Below are 17571 nucleotides of genomic sequence, written 5' to 3'. Positions count from 1 at the left end.
CTCCCATGTTCAGCGGATGAGGAACAGGACATCTCTCCTGATCTCATAACCCCAGAGCCAGGTCTAGGTATGAGGCCAACTCTTCTGCCTTTGTGTTCTGGGCCAGCTATCTAGTTATGCCCAGGTGAGGGGTGGGGCCAGTTCTGCTCAGCCATTAGACATCAACATGTCCCTGGGCAGCAGCACTGGCCTTTGGTGATAACAGAGTCCTGATGCTGTTAGGACCTCACACGCAAACATCACCCTGAGTGGCAGCACATGCCAGGAACCCACCATGGTCCCAGCTGGCTGTTCCTCACTGCCCTCAAGTCTCTGGTTCTGCCTCTCTTCATTCTGCCCATGACCTTCTGTTTCTCTTTTTTTGCCATTTCTCCATCACTTACCCACTTCTCTTAATGACACCCTCAAATCTCTGAATGTCTGGGGTCATCTCAGAAGTGGTCTTAGGATGGCTATGCCCTGCTAGTGCATTTTGGCACCCATCGGGATCATCTTAAATATGGTCTGTGGTCTTCACAGAGCAGGCCCTACAGGCCTTACAGGTGCCAGACTGCTGGTCATCTCAGGTTAGTTCCCTGTCTAGTCCTCGCAGCACTGGCTCTGGTCTGGTGGTCATCTGAGGCTCACTTTCTTTCAGGGAATGTTAAGCTACTAAGCACTCAGATGTTCATGGGTTGGAACACTGATGGTGGACACAGTTTCTCTCCTTTCTGTCACCTATTGATGTACATGTGACACAGCAGCCACATCTGCGATGCCTCTAGGGGCAGTTGCTTTGTTTTGTTCTTAAAGTCGTGTTTTGTTTCATGCCAAGAATAAATTGAAACTCTTAAATCTACTTAACCGTTTTATATAACAGGTCTTCAAAAAGAAGTCAATAATAAGTAGGAGCCAGATCAGTAGCTCCCTGTTCTTCATAAATGAAGGTGAAGTTGTTCTATGGGAGGAGTCACCTGCTCAAGGCTTCAGATTATACTTCTTGTAGATTTGCCAGCTACCATTGATAACCACAGGTGCATCTACCCAGACAGCTTGATGACAGTATGTTCTACAGATATTCAAGAATGTTTACATGTTTGTGCAAACCCTGCAAAATAAATGAATCCAACTCAATGCAAAAAATTAAAAAGAAAATATAAAGCTAGATTACACAAACACAGTCTCATAGTAAAAAAGATGATCTAAAGAATTCAGACTTCTCTAGATGAGTCCATAGTTAAGTACAATTTCAGCTGATACGTGGTAGGATGTATTTTTTTAACTTCTTACAAATCTTACTCAAAGCTTACATATAAAAGTACAAATGTCAAAATGGCTAAAATGATCCTAGAGGGCAAACAAAGCCACAGGAGTCAACCACACAAGGAGTTTTCAAGCCATAGTGAAACCTCTGAGAAGCTTCCTTCTCAAGGGGGTAAAATCCCAAATACAGCAGTGGAGACCACAGAGGTAAATTGCATTTATAGTTATAAACAACAAACCATGCATCATAATTTTAACCACCATGCAAAAAGTGCTACCAGACAGATGAAAGAGCCACATGATGAGGGTCAAGGGAGAGCGCACCTAGATGATGTGACAAGACAAAGGAGGGAGTGAAGCCGTCTAATGAGTCTGAAAATCCATAACTCAACAGAAACCATTATGAATTAAATATTAAAGCACAGAACTTCCTTTCATTAAAGACATCATTAAGAACACGAGAATCCAACCCTTTAACTAAGGAGAATGTATTTAAAGTCAAATATCCAAGAGAGGATTTATGTAGAGAAGGGATATCTTTGAAATAAAAAAGAGAAAGTCTGACAAGAGATTAGAGAGATTTGCAAAAGGCTTTGTAGCTCCCCTCCCCGGAAGATTCACAGCCCATAAGCATAAAAAGATGCCCAATCTCATGAACAGTCATGAAAAGACAACCTCCCTACAGCCTAAGCTGACACATGGTGCAATATTTGTGCATGTGCACATATCACTACACACACAAAACTTAATTATATGTTCACTAATAAATGTGAACTTTTCATATAGGAACTCAATGAGAATGGAGCTAGAGAACCACTAAATTTATAGGAGAAACTCACAGAAATATGGATGAGGGGTTACTTCCTGGAGCATGGGTGATTCACAAGCAGCTGCATCACCAAAATGCCTTCCCTAGGAGCTTTAGTTGAGGTCTGGGAGCCGGGGAACTCATAACAGCTGGATCCCAAGCTCTGCCAGCTTGGCTTTCAGGAAACTTGGCTGGTTGGAGATTCTCTTCTTAGCAATAGTTACTGCTTATGTAGCCTTGGGGAGGAGGCTTGTGAAGCTTGTAAGTTTCAGAAGCCTCCTGAGACCTATGAGTTTCATGTATTTCTCCTGTCTTAAGGAGAAGATTTCTCTCTAGGAGGGGATGTTCCAGTGTGGAAGACTTAGCTGTAAAACACATGTACCAGAATGTACTAGTAGTGCTGTTTGCTATGACTACAAGGAATAATAATTTTTAGAAAATCCAAAACAACTCAGGTGCCTAGCAAGAATAGGCTTATTAACTTATTTTTATTTTTTAATTGCATTTTTAATTTACATTTTAATGTTATGCCATTACCTGCTTTCCCCTCCAGAAACTCCTTATCCCAGCTCCCCTGTTTCTTTGAGGGTGCTCCCTCATGCACCCACCGTCCCCTCACTCACTCCCACCTTCCTGCCCTGACATTCCCCTACACTGGGGCATTAAGCCTTGACAGACCAAAGGCCTCTTCTCCCATTGATGTCCAATTAGGCCATCCTCTGCTACATATGCAGATGGAAACATAGGTCCATCCCTTTGTTCTCTTGGGATGGTGATTTAGTCCTTGGGGGGACTGGATGATTCATACTGTCTTCTTCGTACGGGGTTGCAAACCCCTTCAGCTACTTGATTCCTTTCTCCAACTTCTCCATTGGGGAACCTGTTCTCATTTCAATGGTTGGCTGCAAGCATCTGCCTGTGTATTTGTAAGGTTCTGGCAGATCCTCTCAGCAGACAGCTATATCAGGCTCCTGTTAGCATGCACTTCCTGGCATTCATTGTAGTGTCTGGGTTTGGTGGCTGTATATGAAATACATCCATATTTGGGGCAGTCTTTGGATGGCCTTTCACTCCCTGTTCCACACTTTGTCCACGTACATTCTCCTTTGAGAATTTTTGTTCCCCTTTCTGAGGAGGTGTGAAGAATCCACACTTTGGTCTTCCTTCTTCTTGAGCTTCATGCGATTTGTGAATTGTATCTTGGGTATTCTGAGCTTTGGGTCAAATATCCACTTTTCAGTGAGTGCATACCATGTATGGTTTTGTTTTGTTTTGTTTTTTTGATTGGGTTACCTCATTCAGGATAAAATTTTCTAATTAGATACATTTGACTAAGAATTTCATGAAGTCATTGTTTTCAATAGCTGAGTAGTACTCCATTGTGTAAATGTACCATAATTTTTGTACCCATTCCTCTGTTGAAGGACATCTGGGTTTTCTCAAGCTTCTGGCTATTATAAATAAAGCTACTATGAACATAGTGGAGCATATGCCCTTGTTATTGGAGCATCTTTTGGATATATGCCCAGGAGTGGTATATCTGGGTCCTCAGGTAGTACTATGTCCAATTTTCTGAGGAATTTCCAGACTAATCTCCAGAGATTGTACCAGCTTACAATCCCACCTACAATGGAGGAGTGTTCCTCTTTCTCCACATTCTCACCAGCATCTGCTGTCACCTGAGTTTTTGACCTTGGCCATTCTGACAGGTGTGAGGTGGGATCTCAGAGTTGTTTTGATTGGCATTTCTCTGTTGACTAAGGATGTTGAACATTGCTTTAGGTGCTTCTCAGGCATTTGATATTCCTCAGTTGAGAATTCTCTGTTTAGCTCTGTATCCCACTTTTTAAAAGGATTATTTGATTTTCGGGAGTCTAAATTCTTGAGTATATATTGGAAATTAGTCCTCTATTGGATGTAGGATTGGCAAAGATCTTTTTCTAATCTGTTGGTTGCCATTCTGTTCTACTGATAGTGTCCTCTGCATTATAGAAGCATTTCAATTTTATGATGTTCCATTTGTCAATTCTTGATTTTAGAGTCTCAGCCATTAGTGTTCTGTTCAAGAAATTTCCCCCTCTGCCCATGTGTTCAATGCTCTTGCCCACTTTCCCTTCTATTAGTTTCAATGTATCTTGCCTTGTGTGGTGGTCCAAGATCCACTTGGACTTGATCTTTTTACAAGGTGATAAGAATGGATCAATTTGCATTCCTCTACATGCTGACCTCCAGTTGAACCAGCACCATTTGTTGAAAATGCTGTCTTTTTTCCATTGAATGGTTTTTGCTCCTTTGTCAAAGATCAAGTGACCATAGGAGTGTGTATTCATTTCTGTGTCTTCAATTCTATTCCATTGATTTACCTGCCGGTCTCTGTACCAATACCACTCATCACTAATGCTCTGTAATACAGCTTGAAGTCAGGGAGGGTGGTTTCCCCAGAAGTTCTTTTATTGTTGAGGATAGTTTCTGCTATCCTGGTTTTTTGTTTTTTCAAATGAATTTGCAAATTACTCTGTGAAGAATTGATTTGGGAATTTGATGAGGATTGCATTGAATTTGTAGATTGCTTTCAGCAAGATAGGCATTTTTACTATATTAATCCTTCCAATCCATGATAATGGGAGATCTTTCCATCTTTCAAGATCTTCTTCAATTTCTTTCTTCAGAAACTTGAAGATCTTTTTATACAGATCTTTCACTTTCTTGCTTAGATTCACACCAAGGTATTTTATATTATTATGGCTATTGTGAAGGGTGTCATTTCCCTAATTTCTTTCTCAGCCTGTTTATCCTTTGAGTAGAGGAAGGCTACTGATTTGTTTGAGTTAATTTTATATCCAGCCACTTTGCTGAAGTTGTTTATCAGGTTTACGAGGTCTCTGGTGGAATTTTGGGAAGCTTACAACCCCAAAATTTTGGGGATCTTTCAGTTTGTCTATATAGTTGATTACATTGCTGGATTTCCATATAGTGAACCATCTCTGCCTCTCTGGGTTGAAGCATGCTTGATCACGATGGATGATCATTTTGATTTGTTTTTGCATTTGAGCAAATCTTATTGAGCATTTTGGCATCGATATTCATAAGGGAAATTGGTCTGAAGTTCTCTTTCTTTGTTCGGTCTTTGGTGGTTTAGGTATAAGTGTAATTGTGGCTTCAAAAAATGAATTGGTTAGTGTTCCTTCTGTTTCTATTGTGTGGAATAGTTTGGAGAGTATTGGTATTAGGTCTTTTATGAAGGTCAGATAAAATTCAACACTAAACCCATCTGGTTCTGGGCTTTATTGATTGGAGACTTTTAATGACTGCTTCTATTTCTTTAGGAGTTATGGGACTGTTTAGATGGTTTATCTAATCCTGATTTAACTTTGGTACTTGATAGCTATCTAGAAAATTGTTCATTTCCTCCAGATTTTCCAGTTTTGTTGAATAAAGGCTTTTGTAGTAGGATCTGATATTTTTTTTTAATTTCCTCACTTTCTGTTGTTATGTCTCCTGTTTCATTTCTGATTTTGTTAAGTTGGATCTTGTCTCTATGCCCTCTGGTGAGTCTGGCTAAGGGTTTATCTCTCTTGTTGATTTTCTCAAAGAACCAGCTCCTGGTTTTGTTGTTTATTTGTATAGTTCTTTTTGTTCCTGCTTGGTTGATTTCAGTCCCCAAGTTTGATTATTTACTGCCATCTATTCCTCTTGGGTTTATGTGCTTCTTTTTGTTCTAGAACTTTCAGGTGTGCTGTCAAGCTGCTAGTGTATGCTCTCTCCAGTTTCTTTTTGGAGGCACTCAGCTGTGAATTTTCCTGTTAGCACTGCTTTCATTCTGCCCTGTAAGTTTGGGTATGTTGTGGCTTCATTATCATTAATTTCTAAAAGGTCTTTAATTTCTTTCTTTATTTCTTCCTTGACCAAGTTGTCATTGAGTAGAGCATTGTTAAGCTTCCATGTGTATGTGGGCTTTCTGTCATTTTTGTTGTTGTTGAAGACCACATCCATGGTGATATGATAGGATGCATGAGATTATTTCTATCGTATTGTATCTGTTGGGAACTGTTTTGTGACTGATTATATGGTCAGTTTTGGAGAAGGTACCATGAAGTGCTTAGAAGAAGGTATATTCTTTTGTTTTATGATGAAATATTTTATAGGTATCTGCTAAATCCATTTGTTTTATAACTTCTATTAGTTTCACTGTGTCTCTGTTTCATTTTTGTTTCCATCATCTGTCCATTGCTGGGAGTGAGGTGTTGAAGTCTCCCACTATTATTGTGTATGGTGGTGCAATGTGTGATTTGAGTTTTTGTAAAGTTTCTTTTATGAATGTGGGTGTCGATGTATTTGGAGCATAGATAATTCAGAATTGAAAGTTCAACTTGGTAGATTTTTCCTTTGATGTGTATGAAATGCCTTGCCTTATCTTTTTTGGTAACTTTTGGTTGAAAATTGATTTTATTTGATATTAGAGTGGCTACTCCAGCTAGTGTTTTTGGGATCAACTGATTGGAAACATTTTTCCCAGCCTTTTATCTGAGGAAGTGTCTTTCTTTGTCACTGAGGTGCATTTCCTGTATGCAGCAAAGTGCTGGGTTCTGTGAATGTATCCAGTCTATTAGTCTATGTCTTTTTATTGGTGAATTGAATCCATTGATCTTTAGACATATTAGGGACCAATGATTGCTATTTTCTATTATTTTTATTGTTAGAGGTTGAAATACGTTTGTGTGGCTATCTTCTTTTAGGTTAGTTGAAAGAAGATTACTTTCTTGCTCGTTCTCGTGTGTAGTTTCCCTCCTTGCATTGGAGTTTTCCATCTATTGTCTTTTGTAGGGATGGAATTGTGGAAAGATATTGTGTAAATTTGGTTTTGTCATGGAATATCTTGGTTTCTCCATCTATGGTAATGAGTTTTGCTGGATTTAGTAGCCTGGCCTGGCATTCATGTTCTCTGAGATTCTGTATGACATTTTTCCAGGGTCTTCTAGCTTTCATAGTCTCAGATGAGAAATCTGGTGTAATTCCGATAGGTCTTCCTTTATATGTTACTGGACCTCTTTCTCTTACTGCTTTTAATAATTTTTCTTTGCTTAGTGCATTTGGTGTTAATGACTATTATGAGATGGGAAAATTTTCTTTTCTGGTCCAATCTATATGGAATTATTGTATGCTTATGGACATCTCTTTATTTAGGTTACAGAAGTTTTCTTCTATAATTTTGTTAATGATATTTACTGGCCCTTTAACTTGGGAATCTTCTCTGTCTTCTATACCCATTATCCTTAGGTTTGATCTTCTCATTGTGTCCTTGATTTCCTGGATATTCTGGGTTAGGATCTTTTTGCATTTTGCATTTTTTCTGATTGTTGTGTCAATGTTTTTCTATGATATCTTCTGCCCCTGAGATTCTCTCTTCTTTCTCTTGTATTCTGTTGGTGATGCTTGCATCTATGACTCCTGATCTCTTTCCTAGGTTTTCTATCTCCAGGGTTGTCTCTCTTTGTGATTTCTTTATTGTTTCTATTTCCATATTTAGATCCTGGATGGTTTTGTTAAATTCCTTCACCTGTTCGGTTGTGTTTTGTTTTAAGGGACTTCTGTGTTTCCTCTTTAAGGTCTTCTGTCTTTTTACCTTTGTTGTCCTGTATTTCTTTAAGGGAGTTACTGCTTTCTTCTTAAAGTCACCTAACATCATCATGAGATGTATTTTAAATCAGAATCTTGTTTTCTCGTGTGTTGGTGTATCCTGAACTTGCTGTGGTGGGAGAACTGGGTTCTGAATATGCCACATGGCCATGGTTTCTGTTGCTTATATTCTTGCATTTGCCTCTAGCCATCTGGTTATCTCTGGCCTTAGCTGGTCTTGCTGTCTTTAACAGTAGTTTGTCCCTCATGTAATTCTTTGTGTAAGCAATCTTGGGAGATCATCTCTTTTCCAGCAGGATCCAGGCACAGAGGTCTGTGGCACAGGGTCTGCTCTTTGTGCACACAGAAACTGGAAGGATCCTGACCAGACTCTTCCTCGGCTCCTTTGTCCGGAGGGCTCCAGGCAGGTCCCTTGGAGAAGTGGTGATATTATTCGTGCTCCCAGGTGTGTCAGCACTCCTGGGAGACCAGCTCTCTCCCAGTGGGATCATGGCACAGAGCCTTAATTGTGTTTTTATTCAAATGTAACACTTTCAGCAATGAAAATGACCCAATCAGTGGAAATAAATGTCACATAAAAGTTTGGATAAGATAAAATAGACAAAAGAGGGCACACTTTATAATTCCATTTATATTTTTAAAAAGTTGAAGGTGAACATGGTCTGTGGTTGTAGAAATGCAGATTGTGGTCACTGTATGACAGTCTGGAGTACAAGGAGGCAAGAGATTAGTCCTAAGTGTTTTAGGGTGTTTTTTATTACATATAGAGGATTTCTTATCATTTGTTTTATAAAAATTCCTCAAGCTATACATGTAAGAACTGAGCAATGTTAGAAGGTACATTTTACTTCAGTGGAACTAAAAACAAATGAGCTCAGAGGCTGGTATAGTTCTGTGGGTAAGAGTGCTTGCCATCAAGGATAATGACCTGAGTTTATTCCCAGGACCCACACCATGGAATGTGAGAACCAATTCTAATAGAATGCCTTTGACTTCCACACATGAACTGTGGCACACATCAATTCACACTCTCATGGGTGCATGCGCTAGCATGTGCAGACAGACAGACAGACGGACACACACACACACACACACACACACACTTTAGTGGAATATTACTATTGGTAAACAGATTCTATGGACCAGTAAAGGAAGAAAATAAATTAATGAAAAATGAAGGCAGGTAAATATGCTACCAATATTGAAGATTTATTAAAAATCCTTCATACCCTGTAGTCTCTGAATAGTCTATATTTTCATTATGGTAAAACTCTGAAAGACAGTATACAGTTGGTTACAAGCACTATTTAACTTTGATTCAACCTCAGTATTACCTCTGCAAACTCTTATTTTGAGCCAAACAAAAACAAGCAAACAAAAATTCCTGGGAATCTCCTGGGTAGGCACAGGAATGTACTTGGAACTAAAAAACTCACAGCAGCAGGTTCCAAAATAAATCAGCCAGTTTGCTACAAATATGGAATCATGTTTGGATTTTGAGAAAGGGTATTCATGGGCATTTGCATTATGGCTTCTAGTTCAACTTCCAAAGTGACTTCTGCAAGATGTTTCAGTCACCACATAATTCAACTCCCTGCAGCTTGCTCATGTTGGCAAATCCTCTGAATACAAAATTCAAAATTCTTGCAGAAGAACTATGGGGAAGAGTTTTCAAAAATACATTTCTGATATAGAAATTAGATAATTGCTTCTAAAAAGCAATCTCACATTCATAGGTACTTTGACACAGTAATGAATAGATAGGTTTGGATGGCTGGTCACATATTCCTGCCAATAACAGGGCAGTGCAAGAGGCTAAATTATTTGGGAACAGCAGGCATGCACAGTTCCAATCGTGGCATCTGACCATCAAAAGGGTGGAAAGGCACACCACATGCCAAACAGGCTCCTGCTGACCAAATGGCCTTTAGAAATCCCACTGCAGAATAAATTATTTAAGCCTTCTCAAGCGGGCTGTCTGTGACAGTAATTACCAGGCACACGCTGGATCCTGAATATAACTTCAAAGTACTTTAGTTCACAATCTGCCATAGAAGACTTTTAGAGTGGCCTCAAGTGTTGACCAGAGAAGAATGACCTTTTGTGTTTTTCTACTGGCCAGCTCTTTCCATAATGTTTATCACTTCAGTGCGGTGAGACACACCTGGAGAAGGGGGTGGCCATTCTTGCTAGAACAGAAGAAAACAGAAGCATAGCTCCTGGCTACTAAATGATGACCTAATTGAAAGGACTTCCCAGTGATCAACAGAGGTTTTACCCCCAAAATAACCTTCTAAAAGCATCATTAGAATTCTATTTGATAATTCCAAAAAAAGTTTTTGTTTTGTTTTAAGTTACTTATGAAGGAAATATTTTGGTCATGGTCATGTTTTTGGTAGATGCCAGTTTCTGGAGAAACTTGTCTCATTAGGTTCTCTGTGCTGGAGCCATTTTTCTGACTTGGCAACTAACAAACACTTTATAGAGTCCAGTTGGTCTATTCAATTTGCATTTTCAAAATTGTTATGTAATTCATATAAGTTGGTGCCATTTAAAGGAAACCTATTATATTACATTGGAGAAAGACCATCTTTGAAGAGTCCAGTAGTGTTCAATACCAGCTTCCAACTGTGAATCCTTGGGAAGTCACTGCCTCAAGAACTAAACATTCAACTGTGTGGATAGTCCATGCCTATAATACCAGCACCTGAAAGAAGGATCCTTAAGATTTCAAAAACATCCACAGACAAACAGGGATTTCAAGACTAACCTGGATTGTATAAGACTCTGTCTCAATTAAATAAAAAATTAACTAATTAATTAATAATAAAATCTAAAATTCCATTTTGTCCTTTGCAAAACAAGAGGGCTGAACTCACGGCACAGGTTTGGAACTGCTTGTAATTATTTTATGATCGAAGCACTGAGGGCTAAGGTGACCACATAGGAGGACAATACGAAGGACTGTGGCAATGATCTGAATACCTCATTATCTTGGAGCAGGGAAATGTGTGCAGATTGCTGAGACATTCTTTTGGTGAGTAGGGTCTTCTTCTTTCTCACCTTGTGCATGGCAACCAGTCACAGTGGCTGTTCCTCTAGGGTCCGTGACTGGAAATTCCCAGATAGGTTCTAGTCACTGACAGGACAGACAGAACGCGGCCATGAGTAAAACAGAGAGCCATGCCCGTACCCTGACAGAAGTGATGGTCTAGAACCAGCCTCAGACTTGGCCATGTTTTTCTCCTCTATGGCCAAGCATAAAGACATCTTTTGGAAGAAATAGGGCAGTTGAGAACACATTTGCGTATCTGCACTCAGCCCACCACAGTATCACTTCTACCAAACCGTCCTCTTCCCATTTTCACAGTACCCTCTGCTGCAAAATCTCTCCTTTCCAGTTGCTTCTCAGGATCATTTTTCATGTCGTAGCCAAATTTAGGATGGTGAGGAGGTAGGGACACAATGTAATTTGCTCCTTCCACTTGCCCAGATGCAGCTGTGGGGGCTAAAGAGGAACTTGGAAAGATGCTGGCCATCTTAGTGGGGATAATTCAGTTCCTGTTGAGTTAATCTATCCTATTTCCTGTGGATAGAGTGTCATGCCAGGTTATACAATAGAGACTAGAAATAAGCCAAGTCAGAAGAAAAACTAGGAGGGCTAGCAGAGATGAACTCAACTCATGGAAATTTGGTAATTAACTCACAAATCCCTTCTCTCAATTAACAGGATAAATCCAGAGTGTTTACCAGACAACTATTAGGGTCCATGGATACAAATGTAATCTGTAAACATCAAGGACTCATTCATCCAAAAGAATGGCATGATGTGTGTGTGTGTGTGTGTGTGTGTGTGTGTGTGTGTGTGTGGTGTGTGTGTGTGTATAATTTTAAGCAGAGAGGGTTTGTCATTCATTTTTTCTTCAGTTGTTCGATATAGAAGGCTAAACACCTATAGTTTTTCAGTTGTTCGATATAGAAGGCTAAACACCTATAGTTTTTCAGTTGTCATACAGAATATTTAGCACAAATGCACGGCTGTCCTCCCAGTCTAACTAGCAATAGCAAGATGAAGTAGTTGGTTAGAGGACGGATATCTAGCACAGCTACAATAGTGAAAACTGTAAAACAATCAGGAGCACTGTGCCAGCCACCCGGGACACATTGACGAACACGACGCATAAGAACAAAGCTGTCATGAGTTCTCCCAGGAGCCAAATAAATATGGAAAAATTAGTCTAAATGCTGGCAGTGCTGAAGCGAGAGCTACTAGATATCATTAACGATGAGTGTCTAACAGACAGCAAAACATGCATTGATGATTAGGTCATCATGTGCCCAGCAGGGTGCTTTCGTGGCTTTTTTTCTGAATACACAGACACTAAGGAGCTGATTAATGTACCTGCTTTGCAGAGAATAAAAATAAGATACAGAGATGAATGGATTTCCCCCCAAGAACACACAACATGTGCCTGAATATCAGCAATCCAGGCTTAGTTAGCGCCTTGGCCCTCATCTCAGAGCTCTAAGCACACACTATACAAGTGCCATGTTTTCACAGACTAGCAGAAGAAGTATGGGAGTGAGGATTGAAAGCTTTCTCTATAGGATAGGTTTGGGGATGACTCTGGTAGGAGAGAAAACCTGGAATGGATCTCGGTGAGCAGCTGGAGGGGACGCACTTGGCAGAGCACAGTTTTATGTTTGCTGATTGTCCACACCTGCCTCTGGGTGCAGTTTCCATGCATTATTTCTCTGCTTGACCACACAGGATGTTACTTGCTTCAAATATCTACCTTGAATTCCCCCAAAATGAACTGTAACTGGAGTTGAAAGTCAAATAAACTCTTTCCTCCCTTAAAAACCAGGGGACAGAATAAGTTACAGTTTTGGTGTTGAGTTAGTCTATATTAAACTTGGACTTCCTTAAACATTACCACTGTCCTACCCCCACACCCAGTACAAAGAAAATAAAATGGAACAGGCTGGTTGTTTGACCAGTTTGTATCTAAATGAGAGTAGAGGGTGGGAAGAATTTGTTCTGTGAAGTTGAACCAGACCCCAAGTCTCCCCCACCTTGTGAAATCCTTCAGGTACTGCACTAGGTTACTTTGAATAAAGTAGGATTCTCACCAGCAAAGCTGGACATGCGCAGAGCACACACATCAGAAACATTCAGTCCTGGAAGTCTTCCTCAGCACACATGCTGCGTGTGCGCAGTGAAACGCACTCCCCGGCTAGGGAGCAGGAGTGAGGTGATGGGGAAACAAGTCCTGGAACTGTTTATCTCCATGTTTGCTGAGCCTTCAAGAACTAAGAGAACCACAGGGATGGCTCTGTCAAGGAAGTGCAAGCATGAGGACCTAAGTGCAACACCCAGAACCCATGTGAAAATGAGCGGCACCAACGGGGCTGGCAGCATAGCTGAGCTGGTAAAAGTCCTTGACCACAAGCTTGACATCTGAGCTTAATCCAGAAAAATAAAATCATGGTGGACAAAGAGAAGAAGGAGAGAGGGAGGGAGGGATGAGGGAGGGAGGGAAAGAGAGAGAGAGAGAGAGAGAGAGAGAGAGAGAGAGAGAGAGAGAGAGAGATGGCAGATGTGCAGCCTTGTACAGAATTGGCCAGCCAGCCTAGCCTAATTAGTGAGTTCCAGTGAGAGACTCTGTCTAAGGCCTAAGGGAGCACCACCTAAGAAGTGATATCACTGTTGTTCTCTGTCCTCTATACACATGCACAAAAATATGTACATATAACTATACACACACACACACACATACACACACACACACACACACACACACACACACACACACACACACAAACGAAGGAAACAAACAAGAGAAAGCTTGTTCAGGTCTTATTTGGGCAACCATACTGTTGAGGTATCATAGGCTCCCCTGTCATTCATTCCTAGGAAACACAATCTCTGAGCAGATGTTTCGTCCTCTGGCTCTTTGAGTCCTTCTGATCCCTCTACTGAGGTGTTCCCTGACCCTTAGGTACAGAACTCATATGGTAGATGTATCCATTGGACTGAGCATGCCACGGTCATTTGTTCTTTGCATTTGACCTGTTCTGCTTTTATGTAATGGTCTCTGATTCTAACAGTGAGAAGTTTCTTTGATGGGAACTAAACTTGAACAAACAAGGTACCAATAAAAATGTCATGTGGGAGGGGAAATTTCAAGGCAACCGAAGAATGCCAAGAGACATAGGGAATATTCCTCAATTCCTCAATAGGAATTAGCCCCCAGTTGAGTGGTCAGCTCTGAAATTACATATATATATATATATATATATATATATATATATATATATACAAATATATATATATATATATCTGTGTGTGATGATAAATCTAATGAGTAGTTCTGTTTCTATCTTTAAGAACATATATGTATAACAATAATGATAAAATAAATAAAAAGAGACACTGAATTCCAGAGGAAGCATGGGAGGAATACATGGGAGGGATTGGAGGATAAAAGATATGGTATGTCATAACTTAATTAAAAAACATTTAAACCGAAATGATTACACATAATATCTGGGCTGCACAAGGGTGACAAGCATACAATGAAAGTTCACGGAGGTGAGCATGTGTAGCCATCACTGTTGGTATGATGAGATGAGAGAACAATTCACAGTACCAGAGGGGAAGTGCTCCAGAAAACCCTCCCCCAGAAACACTCCAGAAAACCCTTCCCTGGAAGTGCTCCAGAAAACCCCCCAGGAAGCGATGGGGACTATTCAGTAGTCACATCTGAGAGGTATTTTCTGGAGGTCTTGCTCGGCAAAGCAACAGAGTAAAAAGGTATCAGCGCAGACTTCAGATGATTTAGCCCAGTTGTGAGTAGGGTAAGAGAAAGAAATTAGGGAAAGAGCAAACTGGAGAGGGACAATGGAGAAGGTTTGGACGCCATTAGCAAGGGTGATTTACAAGAAGCTGTATAAGCATCTGGATCATTAAAATGAAGCAGAAGACTTAAATTATTGATGCTGGAGTATTCTCTTTCTACACATGACCTAAGGACACCCTTAGATCACATCAGAAATCTTAAGAAGAAACAGTAAAAAGCAAGGTGGGGGCACAGTGAGAAAAGTATGTGTTATAGCTAGACATGGAGGTACAGGCCTGTCAGACTGGCATGTGAGAGACTATGGCAGTAGGAAAGGCATGAGCTCAAAAGTATCCTGAGGTATATGATGAGGTCGGAGCCAGCCTAGGCTACTTCGTAATATTCAATCTGAAGAATAAAAACAAAAGTACTTGCATTCACTAATCTCACCTTTAAACAGGAATTTTACACAGGAAATTTGGAGAGCCAGACAGAGGGTGAGGCAGAAGACGGGGAAAATCCTGACCCAGGAGCTTCACTAGAAAGCACACACAGTCTACCCCCGAACTGTATTCTTTATGGAAATAGTGTTTGATAAACATTTGATTACATCAGTTTCATAAGAACATATTCGGCTAAGGCTGATGTCTGATTTAAACACTTTTCTAATCTAACTGGGTCAGGTCTCTGTCAGAACAGACCTCACAGTGCCTGCCAGCAGCCCTTTGATGTGACATCTTTCTGTCTTCTGTATCTTCACGTATAAGTACATACTGCCAGAACTGGTTTGGCTGTGATTTAGTTTATTCCGTCTGATGTCTCGAATGCTTTTCACTGTTTCTAGTGTAGAGTGGATGGATTTTCATGTTAGAGTAGGATTCTGTAGTTGATCTACATGGTTACTGAAGGGACTCTAGCTAGACAGAGCTCGCCCTTCTCCCCCATTCCCTCTACCTTGCTAAGAAACATTAAATACATTCTTGAAGCTAGCTACTAAGATCTAGTCCACCTCTTCCTTCTGAGACTAACTGCAAAGGTTCAGCTCTCAAAAACCCCCTTTGGTTCACCTGATTAACATGCCGAATTAAAATTAATCCTATTACAGGGATTCCCATTTTACCTTTATAAACTGCCATTTGCCTTTCAGCCCCCTCTATCTCTGTTCTTGCCAGAGACATAACTATGCCCTCCAGGTATAAATACACCTCACTCCTCTCCCTTGACCCCTTTCTCCTATCATCTTTGTCTCTCTTCCTCTTCCCTCTTCTTCTATTTCCTGATTTTGTCTCTTATACCTGCCTACCTGCTGTCTGTCCCTCTGAGGCAAATAAATTTCCTCTGTGCTGAGAGCTTGGTCTTGGGGTGTCTTGAGTCAACTGGAGGTTACCTACAGCTACTGTCCTGGAAATGGATTGATTCCAGCAGTGTATCAATTACAGCTACACCTAACACCTTGCACACTGTTCATGTGAGTGTGTGGTGTCTCCAAGGTTAGCTTCTGAGAAACATTTTTACTAGATGGAAAATTTTAATGTCTATAATTTTAGTTGATTTTTTCTAGCTTCTTGTAAGTGGAAGACTGTTTGTCTGGCAGCATACAGGCGTTCACTCCTGTGAGTCGGGTCTTTCTGCCCCACTCCAGTTCCTTAAGGCTTAATCTAACACTGCTCCCTGAGACCCATCTGATAACTAATGAATCCTGCTTCCTGCCCTCCTTACATTATATGATTTCATTTTCTCGCCCCAAATAGACTTGAAGCTCATCCTGGGCGGTAGCCTCATTCCTCTCAAGTTTGCATATCAAAGTGCCTGCCTTACCGGAAATAGAAGCAACCCAGCTGATATGGGATAAATCATGGAGGAAGAAATTAATCTGACTTTATGAGCCTTAGGAAGCATTATACAACTCGGAGTGCCTGCAGACATCACAGTGCCTGGCCAGATATTGCTGCTTGCACATCTGAATGGACAAAGACTCATAGAAGTTCAAAGGGAATGAATGTACCCTTTTTGCTAAGGGCTTTAGGTTATCACACTTGTTAGTCCCAATTCCTCCCTCCTTGCTTCTTCAAATAAATACTGGAATAATAAATTCAGGTTCTTAATGACAAGGCAAGTACAGAATAATCAGCCCCCTGAGGTTGCCTAGTCTTTGGTCTGTAGTAATGGAACATCACCCTTGGTTCACAGAAGGGAATCGTTTTCTTCTTTCCTAAATTTAAGCTCTCAAAACAGACACCTGGTCTTATTGACCTGAAAACTCACCCAGTTTTGAAACTACCTGGCAGTCCTCTATGCTGTGAAAACTAGTCAATAACAGAGTAAGAACATTATAACCTTTTCCCAGGTCAGAAACCCTTCTTGTTAAAACCCAAGACAATCAAGGAAAAAAACCCTGTTGACCCTGTAAATCCAAAGGACTCATCATGAGCATAAGTAATGGGCCAGTTTCAATTCATCTCAAAGGGCCACATGTTGACTTTGTGTAGACTGACCTTCTTCCTCCCAATGGGAATTCTTGTAGAGTTGATACAGGGCCTGACCTGGCCTGTCTTTTTAAAATAATAGATCTTCCCTGCCATCCTTAGAACAATGAACCTTCAGGAACTTTTGCCAGTTTTAAACTTGACAAGGCTGTGATCAGTAAATCTTTTTAATAATTCCAATCTGCCTCTGTTTTATGTACCAAGGGACTACTAAGAATTGTGATTAGGCAATCTAAAAGGCTACAAGCAAAAAGAATTGCAGAATTAACAAGGATAATCTTTAAGACTATCTACATGTACAGGAAACAAACAAAGTCATAATTCAGAAACCTGCCAATGTAGTCTTTACTCTTTTATCACACCCCTAGCAGTTAATTGGAGAATGAGGCCTAAAGTTTCCATTTTCCTGTATGGTTCACTCAAGGCTCTCTTCACTTTTTCTATGATAATTTTTATTCATTAAATGATCATTACTGAATAATGAGAATAATGGATGCGGTGGTGAGCATGGCAGTGGGATGGGTAAGAATTGGGATGCATGGATATGGCGGCTAAG

At 40.4% G+C, this 17571-nt stretch overlaps 1 non-coding gene across 1 annotated transcript; it reads right to left on the bottom strand.

Annotated features, from left to right (window-relative positions):
• Nucleotides 1–639: 639 nt before the first annotated feature.
• LOC120097233 (small nucleolar RNA SNORA17) lies at nucleotides 640–771 on the bottom strand. Its single transcript, XR_015639191.1, has one exon. It is a non-coding gene; the product is annotated as a small nucleolar RNA SNORA17 (small nucleolar RNA).
• Nucleotides 772–17571: the final 16800 nt, after the last annotated feature.

This window comes from Rattus norvegicus, chromosome 15 (genome assembly GCF_021556685.1).
Source record: "Rattus norvegicus strain SHRSP/BbbUtx chromosome 15, alternate assembly SHRSP_T2T, whole genome shotgun sequence".
NCBI classification, from domain to species: domain Eukaryota; kingdom Metazoa; phylum Chordata; class Mammalia; order Rodentia; family Muridae; genus Rattus; species Rattus norvegicus.
This window is presented reverse-complemented; position numbering and strand designations above follow the sequence as displayed.